The sequence below is a fragment of the Colius striatus genome, chromosome 10 (assembly GCF_028858725.1).
Source record: "Colius striatus isolate bColStr4 chromosome 10, bColStr4.1.hap1, whole genome shotgun sequence".
Lineage (NCBI taxonomy): Eukaryota > Metazoa > Chordata > Aves > Coliiformes > Coliidae > Colius > Colius striatus.
In genome coordinates, this window is record NC_084768.1 from 6553754 (window position 1) to 6559753 (window position 6000).

Consider the following 6000-nt stretch of genomic DNA (forward strand, 5'->3'; position numbering starts at 1 on the left):
AAACAGCTGTAGTGCTATCCTGAGCTGAGGGTTTGGCCCTATATTCTTAATGTTACTCTGCCACCACACAGGGCCTCATCGGGCAAGATGCTGAGCAGAGTTTTAAGACCAGCATGAATGGAGCAGGTGCAGCACCACACAGATTCCCCAGAAATGGTCCTTTACAAGGAACCCCCTGGGTGCTACAAAATCAGCCGCGTGCAGAGACCCCACAAATACAGTGGCACTTCAAACATGTCATCTCTGTGGACCTTCAGCCTCTGCTGGGGTCACCAACCCTGCATTTGGGTTCTTCAAAGAGACAAAATCAACACTGAGAAGGATGCAAACCCGAGTTTGTTTTATGATGACGCATAAAGACTCTGCCTGGAGTCTCCCAAACAAGCCCTCCTTTTCCTTTAGTGGCATGTAAACAGCACACACTACATGCTTTAAATGGGATTCAAGTAACTGTTTTCATTGCTGCTAGAGCAGGTACTGCTGGAGATAAAAGCAACTGTCTCAGAAGAGCAAGGTATGACATCTGGTACATAGTACCAAAAATAAATCTTTAACTTCTTCTCACACCTGCCAAACCTGCTCCAAGGAAATAAACCTGGGAAACATTACAAATACACACGTCTCTGATTTCAAAGCAAGAACTGACCTACTTTTTTCTTTGCTCCTTTTCAACATTTCGTATGACAAAGATCAGTTTGCTAAAACAATAGGCTGTGTTTAGAATAACCACAATCACAAAAGAAAACTGCATGCATATGAAGAAGGCAAGTGGCCTGACATTTGCATTCGAGGTGGTTCACCTAATACTGCTATATATAGTGCAGCAGCACCTTAGGGACCCAGCACACCTACTCGGTAAGCACTATACAAACATGACATCTGATAGGCTCTCCCCTGTAGATCACTCACACTTGTGATTTATGGAAACTGGTTGTGTAATGCCATATAATTCAGGAGTGGTCCTCTGTTAAATTATTTTCTGTGGTCATATTTGTGTAATAAGTATTTTCCCTGTCCTTTCAATAGCTGACCTGGCTTACAAGACAAGAGATTTGTGTATTGGTGATGATGACCTATTTAAATCAGGAACAATCAGAGACCCAGTTCCTATTTACAAGCTTGACTAAGGAACCACACACACACATACAAAAATCAAATTGAAGAAGCCAGGAAATGTTTCTCAGTGTTAGAATTCTGGTCATACAGGAGGGTTGGGGGTGGGGAGGAGGGAATCAAAAAAGGAAGTGCTTGTGATTCATTATTAGCAATGTAAATAGGACACATTTGGAGGCTGTCACCACCCTGATCGCTCATCTACTTTTATTAGTCCTCATTCTTTATTCTTATTGTCTTTGCTTTTCTGCGTTTGTCATTAAAGTTACTTATGTTATAGGCATCTGTTTAACATATTCTATATGAAAATGCAAATGAAGATGAAAACCAGTAAAATAAATATATGCAGCTTCCACGTCATGTATATACTCCACTGTAGCATGTCAAATACAAAAGAATTGTTTATCATTGGAAAGTCATGACATGCACTACTGTTTTACCAGCAGATGGCAGCTTACCATTATTTTAACTAGGTTCTTTTGTTAATGTGAGAGAGTTTAAAGTTCTAAGTGGTTGGTAAAATGGCTTTGAGCTCATTTCAAAGTTAATTTTTAATACATTTTCCCTCTGCATCGTCCTCTCTAGAAAAGATAATCAGGACTGCTGTTGACTGAGGCTAAGCACTGTCTATACAGAGTTACCTGACAGCAAGTTTATACAGCTCTAGAGGGTATTACCCAGCCTCAGTCACTGCTGCTACCAGCCCCCTGAGGCACAATTTAAACTCCCAAATTCCCAGTCTGTGCTTGGAGAGTTGTACACAACATTATTAACACTAGTAACAGGGGCAACATGAAGGATGGGACTCTATACAAAAGGGCCGGTGGCTTATTTACTGCTGTACTACACTATTTGACTTTTAGGTAACAAAGAGTTAAAACTACCATCCGGGCAATGTTTTGCCTCTCCTGTGCTGCAGCCGAGGAGGGAGGGCTCAGGGAGGCTGGGCCAGCAGATGCTGCCAGGAGGGCACTTTCAGAAATCCTGCTGCTACCCGAGGCCACCCTTTAACCCAGTCAGATGCACAACTACAAGACCATCTCCCCCAGTCTAACAGAGGGCTGAGGACAAGAGCTTTCCTAGCAAATACACTCCATCAGGGAACACAAGCAAAATGGAGGGATGGGTCTGTCACTCCAATGCTGTTTTAATGGCTGCAACAGATTGACTGGGGCACCATCTGACACATGCAGCCCTCATAGGCCACAGCAGTGCCATCCATATCCTAAATCAGTCACTGGGGAGAGACTCATGCACCAAGAGCCTCACTCCCTCCTGACCCTGTGGTGACATTGCTTAGTCTGCATCTTCCCTTCTTGCTCCAACAACTCTCTCCTTTGTGTCAATGCCAGCATTTAGGCCAGCCTGATGAGGCCATGGTACTTCACGGTTGGATCTGTTCCCTGACCCAACTCTGCCACCCACCACAGCACACAAACACTCCTTTTGGCAGCATCAGCCATGGAGATTTATGCTGGATTAAAGCAATCACATGACCCCCAGCTTCTCACCACAACAGCAACGAAGAGCAGCACTCCTCTCCCCTGCCATCACAGGCAGGCCAGCTCTGCCTTTCCCAATGGGATGATGGTATTTCAAGCACAGGGACACTTCTGCCAGAAGCCCTACACCATGCTTTTGCCAAGAAAGGTTATACCAGGTGATCCTCGAGGTCCCTTCCAACCCAGTATTCTACAATTCTATGAACTCTCCAGCCACTGAGCACAGAGTGCACAGAGAGTGAGAAGCAGGAAAAGGCTTCCCTCACCTGCCCACAGGCTGGGGACAGACTGGTTTTGTGGATGGACTGGGATTGGGTATTTTGTTTTACTTACATGGCAAAATGCCTTTTCACTATGGCTTCCAGGTCCTTTCATGTCCTGCTACTTTTGAATTTGTGTTCCTCACACTGAAGGAGTAAACAAGAGATACAGGTATCATTTTGCACCTGTTAAAGAACTAAAGAAAGCTAAAAGTTCCAAAACAAAGAGTACTGAAAGACACTGGTCAGTAACCTATCTTGGGAATTCGGTGTTTCTTTTACAAGCAGTCCCACAAAGCCTCTTTTCACTGATCTGCAGAGAGATTGAGAAATTCACCTGTGGTATTAAATTTGAAGCTGAAAACAACATAGAGAGCAGATGCATTATACAAATGGACAAAGGGAGATGAAAAACACGGGAAGGAGAAAGGAAATGTGACAACGTTTGGGAAAAACAGGAGAGTATTAGTGCATGGGGAGCAACACGTCCCATGTATACACGGTATCAGGAACAGATACAGCAGGGGAGATAAAAATGTGTCAAGCAGAAGAGTTCAGCAGTAGCTGAGGAGAGACTAGCAGATGCTTTCTCTCTATTGCTGAAGATTCTGAAAGGTGAAGGGCAGCAGGTACTCATCTTGGTGAAAGTCCCCATGGGCAGAGCCGTGCCCATTTCCTAACAATGACACAGTTCCAACAGGCTTTTGTTGGAGCAAATGAAAGTATGTATGGATCATATAATGACGTTTTAGCCTTTGATAGTTCCCAAACAATCATGTAGCCATAAAATAAATGCTGATCAACTTCTCTCCCTCATTAAGTGCATAAACAAAGCATATGTCCAAGTGACCTGATACCATACGATCAACTTTTGTTATCTGAGAGGTACTTTAAATAACATTCAAAGTAGGTTATTACTCTGTTTGATTATTGCATTCCTAAGATAATGGATTTCAAAATTGTATTTTCCAGTTGAAGATTAAAGAGCTACTTCCAGGCTTCCCACCTTCTTTAATAAAGTAAGATTCAATCTAGTCTCAAAAGCTGAACACGAATACAGAGGAGATTGGCTGTCATCTTAGCAAGCGTTAGCAGCAATCACTTAGCATTCCCATTACTTTCCCATCCAAACCTCACCTACTCTTGTTGAGAAGGAAACTGGATTTCTTACACCCACCTGCCACCTTCATCTTGCAGATACTCAGGGATACCTACCACTGTTGGACCCCAGCTTTTCTGCTCTGCTTCACAGAGTGAAAGCAGGTTTGTGCCTCAGGGCAGAAAAGAGGGCACCTTTTCACACCTGTGATGCAGGGCCACTCCCTGACCTGAGCAGCCTGCTCCCCCTCCAGTGAGGCTGCTGCTGCCTCACAGCAAAGAAAACGTGCAAATAGCATCTAGCCACCTTTGACACTGTGGTTAGCACTGGAAAGCAACACACACTGCTTCAGAGTGCAAGGCAAGAAGAGAATCTTTTAGTTGTCTGATCATTCACATCAGCAAGCAGAAGTACATTTAGCAAGCTGTGCATTTCTTGTATACATATAATCACCTTCATATTGCTGACACAGAGCCCCAGCACTGGCCTGTGACTACAGCCTACACCATCAGAAACAGGGCTGGAAGAGACAAGACATTATCTCTTGGGAAGGTGCAGAACTGAGCTCTCTCACTCTCACCTTGCAGAGCCAAGAACAGATTAGATCCTGTCCCTGCTGCTGGAGAAAGCAGAGAGAAAATCCCATATCCTGAAACTATGACTTTGAGATATGGCATTGCCTAAATCAGGTCTAATTGCCACATAATACAGGATGGAGAACTTATTCATTTCCCCAGCATCTGTCCGACAGGAGGAGCACTCTCAGCCACTTCACAGCCTTGTGCACTGAGTCATATTAGATCATGGCAGGACTCAGCCTAGGTCTGCCACGAACGTGCAGAGAGATTCCTCTCAATGTGTCCACTGAGAGGAAGGAAGAGCTGCAATCCAAGCCTAAAAGCCAGGATGTGCATTTACTGCCCCAGCTTTCCCCCGGGGTTTATGCCAAAAGCAGTGCAGCAATCAGGTGACGTCTCTATCGTCAACACTTTGTATTTTTCAGCCATGATGCTGAAGAACTACTTTATCTCACTTTGCACCAGATTTTCCACCTCCCTCTGTGACTTATCACGCCCAAATCTTTGCCATTTGAATGATATGGAAAGCAGAATGCTCAAAATCTGCAGTTGTGCCTAGAATATGCAGCAAATGTCTAATTAGAAATTAATATTTATGAGCTATGTTCCCCTACCGTAATTTGTTCTACCTCAAAGAATCACTACACTGTCACAAGCCGAGAAGGGTTGAGGTGAAGTCTCCTTAATAAACACAGTAAAATACCATGTAGGGAGCAGAAGCAGAGTGGAGGCTGACAGTACTTGGCCTTACAGAGACGCCGGCCTGGAGGGCAGGGACAGAGAAGCCCATGGAACAGGAGAGCTTCAAGACATTAAATACCTGGTGGCTGAGAACTGGAGCAGCTGCAGCAACCAGGAAGGATCTGCCTTCATCTGCTGAGCAGGGCCGGGGGCTCCTTCCCGCTGGAGGCGGACGTTGGAGGGTCACGTGCAGCGGTGTCCCCGCAGTCCCGCTCCCCGCAGCGCGCTCTGCAGAGGGCGGCCGGGGACATCCTCCCGGCGCGGTGCGGCGCCTCGGGGCCCCGGGGACATCCTCCCGGCGCGGTGCGGCGCCTCGGGGCCCCGGGGACATCCTCCCGGCGCGGTGCGGCGCCTCGGGGCCCCGGGGACATCCTCCCGGCGCGGTGCGGCGCCTCGGGGCCCCGGGGACATCCTCCCGGCGCGGTGCGGCGCCTCGGGGCCCCGGGGACATCCTCCCGGCGCGGCGCAGGGGCTCAGGCCGGCGGGACCATTCCCCTGGCTCGGCGCAGGGGCTCAGGCCTGCGGGACCATTCCCCTGGCTCAGCACAGGGGCTCAGGCCGGCGGGCATCCTCCCGGCTCAGCACAGGGGCTCAGGCCGGCGGGCATCCTCCCGGCTCAGCACAGGGGCTCAGGCTGACAGGGGCATCCTCCCGGCTCAGCACAGGGGCTCAAGCTGACAGGGGCATCCTCCCGGCTCAGCACAGGG

At 47.6% G+C, this 6000-nt stretch overlaps 1 protein-coding gene across 1 annotated transcript in view; it reads right to left on the minus strand.

Annotated features, from left to right (window-relative positions):
• Positions 1 to 5473, minus strand: part of ZNF644 (zinc finger protein 644) — a 73935-nt gene extending 68462 nt beyond the window's left edge. The window contains exon 1 of the mRNA XM_062003213.1: positions 5373 to 5473. The gene's annotated coding sequence lies outside the window, so the exon portion shown is untranslated. The remainder of the gene's footprint in view (positions 1 to 5372) is intronic.
• Between the last annotated feature and the right edge of the window lie 527 nt (positions 5474 to 6000).